A 17,997-nucleotide genomic window follows, 5' to 3' on the forward strand; every position below is an offset into this window, starting at 1 on the left:
CCATATCACCAAGAGCACAAGCCTTCTCATATGCGGAGCAGTGCTGATCGTAAGTAATCTGCTACGGTCGCAAGTTGTCTGTGATTTGACAAAAGCTTGTCCCTTTGAAGCATTATGATCAGAACTTAGCGGTGCTGATCGTAAGTTATCTGCTACAATTGCAAGTTGTCTGTGATTTGACATAAATGCCATAAAGAGTGGGTGATTTGTTGTCGAGAATGTAGAGACCGTACTTTCTTATCTTTACACAATTCTCACTTGTTCTATTATTAATAAACGTTTGTCATTTTCCTTATCTTCCACGCATAAACGTAAAACCCTTCCTTCCATTTATCCTTCAACTAAATCCTTTTTCCTTATTAACAAAGTAAGCCCCCTAGCCTGCATTATAACTAATTTGTCTTTTGTCACGATATTTAATACTTGATGAAATATCCTTCTATACAAAAATAAAACAATTTAAAAAAAAATGAAAACAAACAAACAATATATCCTCCTAGCCAAGATGGTTAATATAATCCTTACTAATTCCTTTCAAAAATATCCCCTAGCAAAGATGGGTAGTCTTCTCCATAAATCCCTTCTAAAACAAATATCTTCCCAACCATGATGGTTCGTCTCCTCCTTGATTCCCTTCTATAAAAAATTCTCCAAGGCAGGATGGTTGGTCTTCTCCATAATTCCCTTTGAAAAAAATCCTCCTAGCCAAGATAGCAAGTCTCCTCCATAATTCCCTTCTAAAGAATTCTCCTAGCCAAGATGGTTAGTCTCCTCTGTAATTCCCTTCTAAAAAATATCCTCCTAGCCACAATGGTTAGTCTTCTCCATAATTCCTTTCATAAAAAACCCTCAGAGCCAAGCTGGTTAGTCTCCTCTATAGTTCCCTTCTAAAAAAAAATATATCCTCCTAGCCAAGATGGTCAATTTCCTCCCGGTTCCCTTCTAAAAAATATCCTCCATGCCACGATGGTTTGTTAACCAAGTTAACGATCATTAAATAACAATTGACTGGTTCTTTTCTTTTTCTGAAGGCTGGTACAAGGACAAAATTTTGCCCAGGATGGAGTTCTGTGCTGTTGGTTCTAGGCCGGGGGATGAGCCACGTAGAGCCCACATCCTGGCGTTCTTTATCACAGCTGCCTGCATAGCCATTGGTAAGTCAACACAATCTTCCTTCTTGTGATATTTGCAGAGTCGCATAACCTTCAATTTAGGATCAGCAGATAATCAATGATCAATGAACGTAGCTCGTCTATAGAAGCATGTTCACTTAGCCATTATCCAAATGATTAAAAAAAACACTAAGCATAATCCAATGAAGCCATTAGTCCCTGCCCCTCAAAGTGCCCTGCCTATTACTCCTTATACCGCCCCAAACCGCCCCAGCACTCTAAGGTTGTATGGAATTTTCCCCCCCAATATTTTGTAAAGACTGCCTTTTTCTATTCAAATTTGCCCTTTTTTCAACAGGCTTACCCCTCCCCCCTTACACATAATTTGTAAAGAGTGCCCTTTTTTTACGAAGTGCCCTTTTTTCCTGAACAAATTAAGTGCCCTTTTTCCAAAAAGAAGTTGAGCCCTTTTTTGTGGCATCTGCCGTGTTAGGTGCCTTTTTAAGAATTTCGCACATGTATTGCCCTGAAAAGCACGATATATTGGCCCTCTGTGTGCATAATTGTCGGTTTAGAACAGCGCCCCCATCAACAGATGGTACCAGCCCCCCCCCCCCCCCCCTCCCTCCCTGCGCTTTTTGATTTTACGGAGGCCAAGTGTCCGGAGAAAAAAAACTGTCTACATTTCACAACGGATGTGCAAGTGCCCTTTTCAAAAAAATTACCACCCCAATAAAAATGACCATGCTTATCGCCGCTGATTTGTGTGGCAAAGTTATCCATGGCCCAACACCGTGTGGTTGTTCCTACAACCATGGAGGAAGGAATGCTACAACCTAGCTCTAGTTAATTATTATTATTTTAGTAGGGTCATTCCATGCCAACTCAACAAATGGTGCACACCATCACCTCTTGGATTTTTTTCTTTTTTGGCGTACTGAAAGATACTTAGGAGAAATGCAAATTCTGAAAATTTGGGGTCTCTACGACTTTTCGTTCTTGCGCAACAGCATTTTGAAATTTGAGGTGGGCGGGGCCAAAAGTGCGTCGCGTCACGAAATTCAATGTTTAAAGGGCCATATATTTAAAACTATACCCCCCAGACATGTCAAACTTGGTAATCTGGGCTACTTTTTGCTGTAGATTTCAAATATTTAAACAGAAAGAAAGTAGCTTGTTTCATTTTTAAGTTAGAGGGGCCCCAAAATGGCCCAAAACTCATCTGGACCAATGTTCGGGGGGGTGTAAGTCAAAAATTGAAAATATTTTTTTCACCAAATTTTTTGCCTGTAATAGCCCCGAAATTAAAACTACTTTCATGTAAAATCTTACACTTATATCAACTTCATTGAATGAAATATAGCCCTTGCAAAAAGCAAATTGTTTATTTTTACGACAACTTGACCCCCCCAAAAACCAACGTCAGACATTCCGCACCAAATTTTGCTTCACATATGTTTGAGGTTGGTCCTTAGTGAAGTCCTCTGAAAAGTTTCATGTTGGTGTCTAAATTTCTTCAGTGGATAGCTGGGCTTTATAAAGAGTCATATCTTATGATGCTGCAGGTTCCGTAACATACATGTACATGTGCATGTACATGTACATGTACTTGTATTTTACGGAACCAGCACAACAAAATCCCCCGACTGTTGAAAGACTTGGGTCAAGACTACCCATTTCCTGCTCAATAAACAGTTGCTTGTAGACCTATGTGTGCATTATATGCAAATTAGGTTAAATGACTTGAGAGTCTAATTCTTTCCATGTGCTCATCACACAGCATGCATGTCATGTATGTAGTAATTAACCAGTTCTCACTTGCACAACATAGTATAGCACTAACCTGAACCAAAGAGAAGTGATTCAGTTTGAGTAGAGGGTCTATGGTTTTAGGCGAGGCGTTCGCACGCGTGCGCACGCGTTCCTTCCCGTTCTGAACGGCCCCCGTTCCTTCCCGTGCCGAACGGCTTTTAGAACGCGTTCCGCAGATCGTGCTTGGGCAAGCTTCACTGAGGGGGTATTGTTATGTTAATCAACCGTTCCTTTGCGTGCGAGAACGGGAGCAGCACAACAAAGATGCCAAGAACAACTATGTGTATATACTTGTACAGAAAAAAAATCCGTTTTGGTTTGGAATTTAAATCAGATTTGGAATTTGAAAACCCGATATCGGAGCAAGCATTAAATAAAAAAACATTTCAGAGTTTAGACAGCACGAGCAGGTATGAGGAGTTTGATAAGATGTATGCCTTTTTATCCTTAAATATCGTCGTCTGCCGCTGGGCGGGGCGAAAAAATTTGTATGGTTTTTCTAGGTTATATTAAAAAATTTTCTAGGTTATATTAAAAATGCGGAGATTGGAAGGGTTAAAAAAATATTTGGTGGGCGGCTACATGCTCAGAATAATATCAGCTAATTATAAATCGAATATTCAAGGTTTTTACATACTGATAGTAAAGTTTGCAAAGGACTGCTTTCCCCGTTCAAGGTGCCCGTATTTTTATACGTCCCCCCTGTACTGTACGGGCTAGCCTGTAGCGACGAGAAAGTTTGTCGGATACTTTTAGTGCCGATGAGCTCTTCGTGTGTGCACAGACCGTGACTGGCCTTTTGTTGTATAAGAACGCGTTCGGAACGGGATGCCGTGAGCACGCGTGCGAACGGGAGGTAGATGTAACAAAAGGCCCCGTTCCTAGCGTGCGCACGCGTTCGAACGGTTAATTTATTTATGACGCCTCGCCTTAACCTGATTGATCTTAGTTTTCATTATGGATAAGGGGAAACCTAGTTCATCCAAGGAGTTGCATGTATGCTCAAACTCATCATGCACCAATTGTAGCAGCTGACCTCAACCCAGGAAAATATGTTTGTGTGGTCTATGATGATGTTTGGTACATTGCTAAATTGTAGAAGATGTACATGTATCACAACTTCATGAGGATGTGTACGTCTGCTTCATGTACAGGACGGAATCAACAAATACTCTCTATTGGCCACAAAGAGAGGATAAATGTAACATTCCATTTGTTGATGTGTTGTGTTGCGTACCAACACCAGAACTTCTACATAGCGGTGGAAGGCAATACAAACTTAGTGAGCCAACCATCATGCAACTCATTCAACTTCATCAAAACTACATCACAAGGAATGCATAATTTCACCTGTGAAACTGTAAACAATTATATCAACTGTCTACATGTACAAATGTAAGCTAAGTTTCATACCCAACTTATTCTTAATGTACCAACTGCTGTTTTATTCTATGTGTACTTGTATGTTACGGAACCAGCATCGTAAGATATAGACTCATTATAAAGCCCAGCTATCTACTGAAGACATTTAGACACCACATGAAACTTTTCAGAGGACTTCACTAAGGACCAACCTCAAACATATGTGAAGCAAAATTTGGTGCGGAATGTCTGACGTTGGTTTTTGGGGGGTCAAGTTATCGTAAAAATAAACAATTTGCTTTTTGCAAGGGCTATATCTCATTCAATGAAGTTAATATAAGTGTAAGATTTTACATGAAAGTAGTTTCAATTGGGGCTATTACAGGCAAAAAAATTGGTGAAAAAAATATTTTCAAATTTTGACTTACACCCCCCCGAACATTGGTCCAGATGAGTTTTGGGCCATTTTGGGGCCCCTTTAACTTAAAAATGAAACAAGCTACTTTCTTTCTGTTTAAATATTTGAAATCTACAGCAAAAAATAGCCCAGATTACCAAGTTTGAAATGTCTGGGGGGTACAGTTTTAAATATATGGCCCTTTAAACATTGAATTTCGTGACGCGACGCGCTTTTGGCCCCGCCCACCTCAAATTTCAAAATGCTGTTGCGCAAGAACGAAAAGTCGTAGAGACCCCAAATTTTCAGAATTTGCATTTCTCCTAAGTATCTTTCAGTACACCAAAAAAGAAAAAAATCCAAGAGGTGATGGTGTGCAACATTTGTTGAGTTGGCATGGAATGACCCAGTAGTATATTAATTTCTTTAGTAAAGTATAGATAAGCTTTAAGGGGAAACATTTTGTCCCGCCTTTCATACAGGGTGAGCAGAGTACACATTTGATGGAGCTTCTGACGGACTCTCAGGAGAAATGGGTGGATGTTCAGAAGATCAAGGCATTCCCAGCCATGGTAGCAAGCCCTACGCTAAGAACCGGGGCACAGGCACTCATGCAGGTAGGCTTATGAGGGGGATCAGGGTCAGACCTGAGTATGCGTGGATAGCTCAAGTTTTCTGCATTTTGATGAGTTGTGTACCTTTTGACAACTACATGCGTTTCAGACTAGCATTTAGAGAAGTGCCGAACTAAATTATTCCAAAGAGTTGAATTAAGTTTGACGTTTGAAACGTTGAGGAGCAATTAGTATGAAAGTCATCCAAAGATTGAGTGTTGCAGTCGTTCAGAAGAATGACTCCAGCGTCTAATCAATGGAAAATTATAATACAAGAACTTTGCCCGTGTTTGAAACTTGAATCTATAAGTTGAGTTTAGTTGAGTTAAGTTAGGGACTCTGGAACACCAGTTTTAAATGGGTTGAGGTACTGTTTGATAACTTCGGTCTTTTAAGTCGAGTCTGCTTGACGAGTGAAGCAGTCTGCGATAAGTCGAGTATGAGTTGAGTAGTTTTTTTTTGACAAGTAGACTACTTTTTACTGAGTACTACTTTATGAGTCGATTCATTTGTTTTCAATGAATCCTGAGGTTTTGTATTAATTGAGTACCTTTTTACAAGTCTTGTGTACCTCTGGTGAATTATTTTAATGAATATTTCGATAAGTATTTTGAGTACCGAAATGTGTACTCACAGTTGAGTACTTGAAGAAGACTTTGCGGAATGAATTTTGATGAACAGTTTGAGTAAAATGCAAGCAGGTCTTTAAAAAATTAAGTCAAAGTGGCAAAATGTATAACAAGACCATTAAACCAGATTTGTCCAGGTTTTTGGCTTTTTGCAGCGCTAACGTTGGTCTTTTCCAAGACCTGGACACAATTTATTTAGAGCAAATGCATTCAAATTTTCCTTCCTGATTGGTTTCCGTCTAGATTGGTGGGTTGGGTAAGATCAAGACCAACACAATCATCAAGGAGCTCTCCAAACCCTGGATGCTGGATGAGGAAGCAGCCTGGAGACCACGGAGAAGTTTCCTTGGAAGATCAGCAAGGAAGAAGTCACCACGCTCAAAGAGAAGGTAGAATCAGGTAGTTGGTCAGTAGTGCAGAATGATTCACATGTTAACTAATGCATGCAAAATAGAGAAAAAAAGTAAAAGTTTACCGACTATCATCCTACCCTTTATTTTTAGGCTATAGAAATGTCAAACCCCCAAAACAGATTTTTACCTACCCTACCACACAGTTGTTTTTTTTTATATGTAATAGAAAACACCACACTTTTTGTTCTTGGTTGGCGTTATTATTTTAATATTTTATTTCAGTGTCCAATTCATTTCATGGAGCCTTTCAGAGATCTCTCAGGTTATTCTGGATGGCTGCATGTCTAAGGAAACACATGCTTTATGTCAAAGGGAAAAAAATGCTCTGTATAATTTTTGTTTGTGAACCCCCCCCCCCCCACCTCCGCCCCCACCTCCCCCCCCCCCCCCCCCCCAGGCTTGACCCTACTCATCCCTCACCTCATCTCCATAAAATCCAACTGGGAGAAATGCAAGCTGCGCGTCTTTGCCACCACGAGCAAGAAGGAGCAAATGGACAGGGAGAAGATGAACATGGCCAACATGCTCAGCAAGTTCCGCATCAACTGCTCGGACGTGGAGGTCATCCCGGACCTGAACAAGAAGCCCAAGGAGTAGAGCCTGAGACAGTTCAAGGAGCTGTCCAAACCCTGGATGCTGGATGAGGAAGCAGGGGAGACCACGGAGAAGTTTCCTTGGAAGATCAGCAAGGAGGAAGTCACTACGCTCAACGAGAAGGTAGAATCTCCTCCTTGCGCTCAAGCACCCCCCCCCCCCCCCTCTCCACAGTGAAAACTATCAACGAGGGCCATTTGGGCGCCATCGTGGCTTATAAATGCTGGTACCAAATACACGGTAACCAGCATGAGTGAACCAGTGAAGTGTCCCTCATTCCGGCTTCTACTTGTTTGACTATAAAGCGCCCTCTTTCGTCCATGCATGGATATAATACACTTAAAGCTTTACCAGTATCCACTTTACGCTTAGTCCCTGGTTTTTGTGATTTTAAGTCCAGTCTTGCAACATCTGTTAATTGTGTCCAACCTTTGACATTCTGGTGGGTGATTTTCAATAATGAGATTGATAACTTTCAATCCATTTTCCATACAACTCTCGGGTCATTGATTTGCCAAGTGCATGGAACTCGACTTTATTAAACTTCAATAAATCACTCCATGTTTTCGCCTGATTTCCTTTTTTTTTCAGACCAACAGACAGATACGCATCCGTGAATTGCTTCTCCAACATTCTCAGGAGGCTCAGCTCATTGTCATGTAAGTACACAAAGCCACTCCAGTGCCCCGTCGCCCTCCCCCTTACCGAACTGGACTGCTATAATAGCAGTCTAATAGCAGTCCAATAGCAGTCTAATAGCATGTGCATGCTATTATAGCATCCACATAGCATTCACAGAAGATGATGACTGGATGACTGCTAACTTTAGCAGTCCATATAGCATTCTCAATAGCATGCAGAATGAAAATAGCATTCCAAATAGCATGCGAGCTTCAAAGCATTCTGCATAGCATGCAAGTGAAAGAGGGAGGACTAAAAATTGAGTACAGCATTCCAATTTAGCAGTCAGTTGTAAAATAATTTTAAAGTATAGCATTCCGTGGCTCAGCATAGCCTGCAAACACCATTCCAATATATAAGCCTATCGTATCATGGACTACAAGTCACATGACACAGTGATGACCTTCCATTCCACAGATTAACGGTCAGTGTGGGAAATTTGAAAACTGCAGTCAGTTGAATATTGTCAGTGCAGAGTGCAGTAGGCTGCACATAGTCTTGCAAGAAATTGTAGAAATCATGGACATTAGCTAATATGGTATGAATGCTTGTGGACATAATTTCATGTTCACATGCATGCACTCAACCTGTACATGTCAAAATACATGTACACTGGAAGATTGGCTGAATGGACTAAAGTCTTTGGAATTGAAAACTTCAAAGCGAGGCCATACACGTGCAACACACTCACAAAACAGCTTGTATTTGGTAAGTGTACAGTTTTGTACTACTAGGCTGTGGTGGTATTCAATTTTTGGCTTGAAGGAGACAATTTTATTTTGGTTTTGAGCATGCTCAGGTGTTCATGGTGTTGAGATGTGAAGTCTTATTTATAAACAGGCCTATTCCTTAATTCCTCCATGATTGAATTTTTGAATCAGCTACATTTTAAATGAAGCACAAATACATGTAATTGTTTTTAAATTGTGATGCCAAATATAAAAGTGACTTGTGGTTGCTTCAAAGATAATTCAAATTAAGCAGAAATAGTTGCATCAAATTTCTGGCCATTGCTTAAAGCATGACAATGTTAGACAAAGTGTTTCGATGTTTGTACGTACACCAAAGAATGAGGCTGATAAAGTCTTAAAGAACAAATTTGTAATTTTATATATTTTGATCGCAGTCCACATCATAGGTCTTTTAAATTTCAAAACGTGTTGTTAAAAATGGTTCAGTGCATAACATTATTAGATAAAGCTTTAACACGGGAGTTATTTTGGGTGTATTGTGACATTGAAAATGTACTTTGTAATTGTAGGATGCCGGGCCCTGTCCTTGTCACGATAGCAGTCGTGATAGCAGTCGTGATAGCATTCATCATAGCATGCAATATAGCATTCACATAGCATTCACATAGCATTCACATAGCATTCACATAGCATTCACATATAGCATTCACATAGCATTCCAGTTGAATGCTATGAAAGCAATCGTAATAGCATGCGAATGCTATAGCTCATTTAAATAATTCGGCTTCCTGACATGCTATCGGACTGCTATCGGACTGCTATACCTCAATGAATGCTATATCAGAGAATGCTATTGGAGATAGCATTCATTTAAAGCATTCGCATGCATGCGGACTGCTATCGGACTGCTATCGGACTGCTATTGGACAGCAGTCATGTTCGGTAAGGGGGGCCCCCTTGTAACCTTCCTTTGTAAAAAAAAATACCGCCGAGAATTGCGCCCTCTATCGGCGGCGCGCGCCTCTGCGACTCCGCGCCTCCACGTCTCCAGTGCCCCGCGACTAGTCTCTGCGACTCCACGGCTCCGCGACTCTGTGGTTCCGTGCCCCGACGCACAAGCGCCCTCCCTTCCCATTCTGATCATTGATGAGAAGACAAGTGCATTCGCTGTACTTAGCACTTTTTGCAGGTTTGCATATTCTTATATTGTAGCCTATTACTCCTATCCTCACATCGCCGGCCTCCATCCACGCCTCCGAGCAAAATAAAAAGCCCTTGCTCCGGCGTGGCCCTGCATTTTATAGTTGCTCCCTTGACATGCTTGAGTAACTCTAGCCCAATAAATGTGGCCAATTTACTGGACTGCCTCCGTAAACATAGGCCACACATCCACATGTACAAAAAAGTGTCGCACTTTGCCAAATTACGATTTTTGCATTTAGGCTTAGTTTGTAGGGTTTTTTTGCTTTAGAACTATAAGCAGAGTCACCCTCTTTATAAGCTTATCAGAAAGTGCTGCCTTTTTCAGATGTATATTTTTGGGGAAATTTTCAGATTCATTTTTACACGTTTGCGTATCCAAATTTCAACATGAAATTTCACAAAAATTAGACATCTGAAAAAGGCAGTACTTTCTGACTAGCCTATAAATAGGGTGAGTATACTTCTAAAGCAAAAAAATCCTACTAACTAAGACTAAATGTGAAAATTAAAATTTGGCGAAGTGCGACACGTTTTTGTACATGTGGATGTGTGGCCTATGTTTACGGAGGCAGTCCAGTAAATAGGCCACATTTATGGGGCTAGAGTAACTCCAGCTGACAATGTTTCACATGTGAATGAATATGGAACATGTCAGCTGGACTAACTCAAGCTACTGTCAGTACTGAACACCTACAAATTTACAATCATTTTTCAAATTCAATGAACTGAGCGGCGAAAGTATATAAAATGCGTTTAAAGTCCGGTTCCGGAATATTTTTGTGCGTTCCAGAACCACAAGGCGGGAGTCTGTGACACGTTGTATGATTGTACACTACAAGCGGCGGCTGTACCGTACTGAATTCACAAAGTAACGTGAACATAAATTCTGCATAATATTGTGACTCAAGTCAACTCGAGTCATTACAACTCTGACCAATGCCTATTCTTAACATAGACATTGACAAAGTGGGAGACTAAACACGATGGAGCTTGGTAGCTCAGTTGGTAGAGCACTGGAACGGCAATCCGGAGGTCCCAGGTTCTATTCCCTCTTCCTTTCAATTTGTGGATTGTTGTATTTCCCTGTACAGGCCACAGATTATTGCATTGACTGGTCGCCCTGGATGCAGGCCTGCCCTGGTTCACTTCGTCTCCCATATCACCAAGAGCACAAGCCTTCTCATATGCGGAGCAGTGCTGATCGTAAGTTATTGCTACAGTCGCAGGTTTCATGTGATTTGTGGAAGCTTATCCTTATGAAACATTATGATCATCAAACAAGATTTGTCCAGGTTTTTCGCTTTTTGCAGCGTTCACGTTGGTCTTTTTCAAGACCTGGACACAATTTATTTAGAGCAAATGCATTCAAATTTTCCTTCCTGATTGGTTTCCGTCTAGATTGGTGGGTTGGGTAAGATCAAGACCAACACAATCATCAAGGAGCTCTCCAAACCCTGGATGCTGGATGAGGAAGCAGCCTGGAGACCATGGAGAAGTTTCCTTGGAAGATCAGCAAGGAAGAAGTCACCACGCTCAAAGAGAAGGTAGAATCTCTTCCTTGCGCTCAAGCACCCCCCCCCCCCTTCTATAGTGAAAACTATAAACTTTATTTTTATTTTTGTGTAAGTTGGTCAGAAGTGCAGAATGATTCACATGTTAACTAATGCATGCAAAATAGAGAAAAAAAGGTAAATTTTAATGACTATCATCCCACCTTATATTTTCAGGCTATAGAAATGTCAAACCTACCCTACCACACAGTTGTTTCTTATATGTAGACCAAAAAAAAATATTTGGTCTCTGGTCAGACCAAAGTTCCGGAATTGACGCGGGGACGTGGCTTTTTTTTTTTTTTTGCTTTTTTTTTTCAAGCTTGGATTATACAGACAAGGTCAAGTTCGGGCAAGGACCATTAGTCGACTAGTGGTTGATTTGTGACGTACTTTACGCCTGCGCACTGATAGCAACGTGCGAACGTCTCTAGTCAAACGCTGGTCAAAATGTCATCGCAAAACTTCTGGATCCTGGCTCTCTGCTAGCGTTATGAATACGCACGGCTATTGGTTACCAGCGGAGCAACCAACCCCACTAGGCTGGTTCTAAATAGTCGACTAGCGTAGTCAATCACCGTCGATTAGCAGAGTTCGGGCAAACGTTAATTAACCATTGGTCAACTATAGTCCTTGCGCGAACTTGGCCCAAGGTGGGGTACTATTTTGCTTTTTTGGTGTCCTCATGTACATTGGTGTCCTCCATAATTTGCCTTGGTGCTCTCGATGGTGCTCTCTAGCAATTTCCCATTCCTTGGTGCTCTTTGTTAACAAAAAATTGAGGAGATACGGCAATAGAGGGCGCTGTCGGAGCTACCGCAAAACATTTTGGAAAAAAAGATTGACGCGCATGATTAAAATCAATTAAAGCGCCGACCAGAGACCGACTTTTTTTTTTGGCCTAATAGAAAACACCACACTTTTTGTTCTTGGTTAATTGGCTTCATTATTTTGTTTCAGTGTCCTATTCATTTCAGGGAGCCTTTCAGAGATCTCTCAGGTTATTCTGGATGGCTGCATGTCGAAGGAAACACATGCTTTATGTCAAAGGGAAATAATGCTCTGTATAATTTTTGTTTGTGAACCCCCCCCCCTCCCTCAGCCCGCACCTCCCACCACCACCCCCCCCCCCCCCCCAGGCATGACCCTACTCATCCCTCACCTCATCTCCTTGAAATCCAACTGGGAGAAGTGCAAGCTGCGCGTCTTTGCCGCCACGGGCAAGAAGGAGCAAATGGACAGGGAGAAGATGAACATGGCCAACATGCTCAGCAAGTTCCGCATCAACTGCTCGGACGTGGAGGTCATTCCGGACCTGAACAAGAAGCCCAAGGAGTAGAGCCTGAGATGGTTCAAGGAGCTGTCCAAACCCTGGATGCTGGATGAGGAAGCAGGGGAGACCACGGAGAAGTTTCCTTGGAAGATCAGCAAGGAAGAAGTCACTACGCTCAACGAGAAGGTAGAATCTCCTTCTTGCACTCAAGCAACCCACCCCCCCCCCCCTCCACAGAAAAAACTATAAACGAGGGCCATTTGGGCGCCATCATGGCTTATAAATGATGGTACCGAAATGAACGATATCCAGCATGAGTGAACCAGTGAAGTGTCCCTCATTCCGGCTTCTGCTTGTTTGACTATAAAGCGCCCTCTTTTGTCCATGCATGGAGACAATTCACTTAGAGCTCTTCCCAGTACCCACTTTATACGGAAGATGGATAGTGCCACTCAATGAGTGTGAATATATTTTTGTTGGTGTTTGTGAAAAATTATTTTTTTTACAGCGGCCGCCACTTATTATGTGGCGGCCGTCAGATAATAAGTGGCAGCCGCTGTACAAAAAAATATATATTCACACTTTTTTATGTGGCGGCTGCCACTTATTATCTGGCGGCCGCCACATAAAAAAGTGTGAATATTTTTTTTTGTTCGTGAGTAAATATTTTTTTTGTTCAGTGGCTGCCACTTATTATGACGACTTATGTAGCGGCCGCCAATTATTATTTCGCAGCACATAATAAGTGGCGGCCGCTGTACAAAAAAAAAATTCCCACATGCACCAAAAAATATATTCACACTCATTGAGTGGCACTATCTGTCTTCCGTAACTTAACGCGTAGTACCTAGTTTTTGTGATTTCAACATACAGGGTGAGCAGAATATTTCGATGAGTATTTTGAGTACCGAAATGTGTACTCACAGACTTTGCGGAATGAATTATGATGAACAGTTTGAGTAAAATGCAAGCAGGTCTTTAAAGAATTAAGTCAAAGTTGCAAAATGTATAACAAGATCATTAAGCCAGATTTGTCCAGGTTTCTCGCTTTTTTTCAGCACTAACGTTGGTCTTTTCCAAGACCTGAACACAATTTATTTAGAGCAAATGCATTCAAATTATCCTTTCTGATTGGTTTCTGTCTAGATTGGTGGGTTGGGTAAGATCAAGACCAACACAATCATCAAGGAGCTCTCCAAACCCTGGATGCTGGATGAGGAAGCAGCCTGGAGACCACGGAGAAGTTTCCTTGGAAGATCAGCAAGGAAGAAGTCACCACGCTCAAAGAGAAGGTAGAATCTCCTCCTTGCGCTCAAGCACCCCCCCCCCCTTCTATAGTGAAAACTATAAACTTTATTTTTATTTTTGTGTAAGTTGGTCAGAAGTGCAGAATGATTCACATGTTAACTAATGCATGCAAAATAGAGAAAAAAAGTAAATTTTAATGACTAACATCCCACCTTATATTTTTAGGCTATAGAAATGTCAAACCCCCGAAAACAGATTTTTACCTACCCTACCACACAGTTGTTTTTTATATGTAAGGCCAAAAAAAAAAAATATTCGGTCTCTGGTCAGACCAAAGTTCTGGAATTGATGCGGGGACGTGGCTTTTGGTTTTTTTTTTTTTTTTTTTTTTTTTCAAGCTTGGATTGTACAGACAAGGCCAAGTTCGGGCAAGGACCATTAGTTAACTAGTGGTTGATTTGTGACGTACCTTACGCCTGCGCACTGATAGCAACGTGCGAACGTCTCTAGTCAAATGCTGGTCAAAATGTCATCGCAAAACTTCCGGATCCTGGCTCTCTGCTAGCGTTATGAATACGCACGGCTATTGGTTACCAGCGAAGCAACCAACCCCAGTAGGCTGGTTCCAAATAGTCGACTAGTGTAGTCAATCACCGTCGACTAGACAGAGTTCGGGCAAACGTTAGTTAACCATTGGTCAACTATAGTCCTTGTGCGAACTTGGCCCAAGGTGGGGTACTATTTTGCTTTTTTGGTGTCCTCATGTACATTGGTGTCCTCCATAATTTGCCTTGGTGCTCTCGATGGTGCTCTCTAGCAATTTCCCATTCCTTGGTGCTCTTTGTTAAAAAAAAATTGAGGAGATGCGGCAATAGAGGGCGCTGTCGGAGCTACCGCGAAACATTTTGGAAAAAAAAGATTGACGTGCATGATTAAAATCGACGCGCGCGCCGACCAGAGACCGACTTTTTTTTTGGCCTAATAGAAAACACCACACTTTTTGTTCTTGGTTGGCTTTATTATTTTGTTTCAGTGTCCTATTCATTTCAGGAGCCTTTCAGAGATCTCTCGGGTTATTCTGGATGTCGAAGGAAACACATGCTTTATGTCAAAGGAAAATAATGCTCTGTATAATTTTTGTTTGTGAACCCCCCCCCCCCCCTCAGCCCCTACCTCCCACCACCATCCATCCCCCCCCCCCCCAGGCTTGACCCTACTCATCCCAACCTCATCTCCTTGAAATCCAACTGGGAGAAATGCAGGCTGCGCGTCTTTGCCACCACGGGCAAGAAGGAGCAAATGGACAGGGAGAAGATGAACAAGGCCAACATGCTCAGCAAGTTCCGCATCAACTGCTCAGACATGGAGGTCATCCCGGACCTGAACAAGAAGCCCAAGGACTGAAAGCCCGAGACGGTTCAAGGAGCTGTCCAAACCCTGGATGCTGGATGAGGAAGCAGGGGAGACCACGGAGAAGTTTCCGTGGAAGATCAGCAAGGAAGAAGTCACTACGTTCAAGGAGAAGGTAGAATCTCCTTCTTGCACTCAAGCAACCCCCCCCCCCCCCCCTCCAACAGAGAAACTATAAACGAGGGCCATTTGGGCGCCATAATGGCTTATAAATGCTGGTACCAAATACACGATAACCAGCATGAGTGAACCAGTGAAGTGTCCCTCATTCCGGCTTCTGCTTGTTTGACTATAAAGCGCCCTCTTTTGTCCATGCATGGATACAATGCACTTACAGCTTTCCCAGTATCCACTTTACGCTTAGTCCCTGGTTTGTGTGATTTTGTGGGGGGAATGAGGCGGGGGGGGGGGGGGGGGGGGGGGTGTTAACCGCTGGTGCAAAAAATGGGGGCGGGGTGAGCAATAGGTCTAACAGTGCTTGTGACCCAGTCTGAATGAGCTACTGTGGTCACCTGATCAAAAGTGGTGATCTGATTGGCCAATGTGCACTGTTGATTGACATGCAGGAAGGGTCCATTATAACCTTTTTCTTTGATTTCTTGCAGGAGTCTACCTATTCCCAGGAAGCGTACTTGTTCAGCTTACATGTACATGTGCTGGCTGGAGACATTATCCAAGGATATGCTGTCAGCAGGGATGCCAAATATGGCATCCAAATAAAAGTCAATACAAAGAAATTCACTTGAAATGATAAAGTGACAAAGGACAATTCCAACCAGTTGAAAGACCCTCCTCACTTGAATGGAATTTGTGCTTTGTTTTGATTGATTTCGTTGAGATTGTTTCTTTACCATCTAACGGGCTCACACTTTCACTGATGTTTTCAAAGTGAGTTTCTTGAATGCAATCAAGTAATACTGATTAAGAACAATAAAAGTCTTCAAATAATTTGGAGTCTGTTAATCACGAAACACTTGTCAGACTTTTACGGGCTTTAAAAACAACAGCCAACTCCACTTTTTTTCATTACTGTGGGAACGTTTCTGTTTCAACTGAAAGTAATTAAAATCATGGGTTTTTTTCATAACGAAGCCAAGCGAAAAAAGAGAGTATTTATCAACAATAGTGGTGCTTTTGGTAATCCTCAGAATGAGGTTTTATGCATACTGTTTTCATAGCCAGTCAATTGTACTACTTTTACATAATTCTCGCATATTGTAACGTTTAAAATAATGCAATCATTTCATAAAAACCAGTGTATTCTAATTGCTGTGAATAGCATTAGAATATTTCAAACAATTGTTAATCCAAATGCCAAGCTTAAAGTCTATAAGAAATCAGATTCAATCACTCGAGACTTTTTTCGTGACATGAAATAAAAATTGATACATGCATGGGATTGATTTAATTGACATCATCTGTGCTGGGCATACAGGGAAACATAAGCGAAGAAAATAACAAGTTACAGTAAACGCCCTAAAATTATCCAGGTATGTAGCAAAATATTTTGTTTGTTTGTTCTGTATGTCTTTTATACTTTGTTTGCTTTAGGATACAGTATTGTGTTTTAATTAATCTGTTTTTAATACCCAATACTACAAATTAGTTGCATTTGTTTTCGGGGAAAAAAAAACGTTATTTGATATGTTGACCAAATGTGGCAATAAAAAAAATGGCGGTCAGAAACATGGCCTAAAAAAAATCCAGGTTGGTCGAGATAACATCTCAAACACAATTTGTTTTTAGTTGTTAACATTTCTGGATACATGGTGGCACTGCTTTATTGCAAACCTTTTGTTTCGAAAAAAAATTATGACCCAGCTTCCTTTGAAAAAAGAATTCCATCAAAATACTTCCCTATTGGCCTACAATCAACACAATGAAAAATCGTTGTCAACAAACTTAACGCATACTTTTCACTATATCTCAATACTCATGCATAAAGCTACTTTATTTTGCAGAAAGTCAAAAAAAATTGGCAAATCCATTGTAGTATACAGATCGGCGCATGCGCAATGCCAAAACATTAATAATAATATTTTGTGACATTGTTATTGAACATTATTTGTTTTAATTCATTGGTTAATGTTTCGGCAACAATGGAAAGCGATTAAAAAAATCAGCAACACGATGCTCGTGTATCTTTATGTGTTGGATTGTGTTTATTCGGGGTAAAGGAGGAAGCCACTGAATGAGGTCCGGTGCCAGGAATCACTATACGCCCTACCGCGCATTGTGAGATACATCGTATCTCCACGCTGCAGAACCACCACCGCGCTCTCCCAGACACCTGCTCATAGTGACTTGAATCATAGCTAAGGCCAGAGACAACCAGGACGCCGTTCTGCAAGAGTTGAACGTTCAGGCGGCTGCTGGAATCATCTTTGCCCACAGAAAACATGAACACGTAGGTGCCCGGCACACCACACGTGAACGTGGCGGTCTCGAGATCGAAGCTGGTACCCGGCAGAAGCGTCTCGGTCGCCTGGAAGGGGGCAAACGGGTGTCGTAACTCGTAGAGGTATCCGAGCTGCTCGTCCTCACCACGGTGAATGCTACCCGCTGGTTGGAGTCGTCTGGTGCCTCCCCTGGCTCACCCTTTTGACCTTTGACACCAGTCCGACCGGTTTGCCGACTGAACCTTTAGGCCCAGTGTCACCTTGAGGGCCAATCGGTCCGATTAGCCCTGGCTCGCCTGCAAACCAGTACGGCCTTGGAGCCCCAACTGACCTTTGACACCACGTGCTCCCCGCTGACCCCGGGGGCCGATATCGCCCCTTTTGACCTTTGACACCAGTTTCCCCTGTTGGCCCAACTAAACCTCTTGGTCCCATCTTGCCGCCAGGCCTCTGCCGTCGTCACCCGGCTCTCCTTTTTGACCTGCATCACCCTTTGACCCTTGTAAAATTCCGACAATTGCAGCAGTTTCCTGGCAGCACGTTTGGCCCGCCTGAGACGCAGGACCATCACCGTCCGAGGCAACCGGCCCAGTAACGGAAGCTCGGAG

The sequence above is a fragment of the Patiria miniata genome, unplaced genomic scaffold, assembly GCF_015706575.1.
Source record: "Patiria miniata isolate m_02_andy unplaced genomic scaffold, ASM1570657v1 HiC_scaffold_10, whole genome shotgun sequence".
In the NCBI taxonomy this organism is placed as follows: Eukaryota; Metazoa; Echinodermata; class Asteroidea; order Valvatida; family Asterinidae; genus Patiria; species Patiria miniata.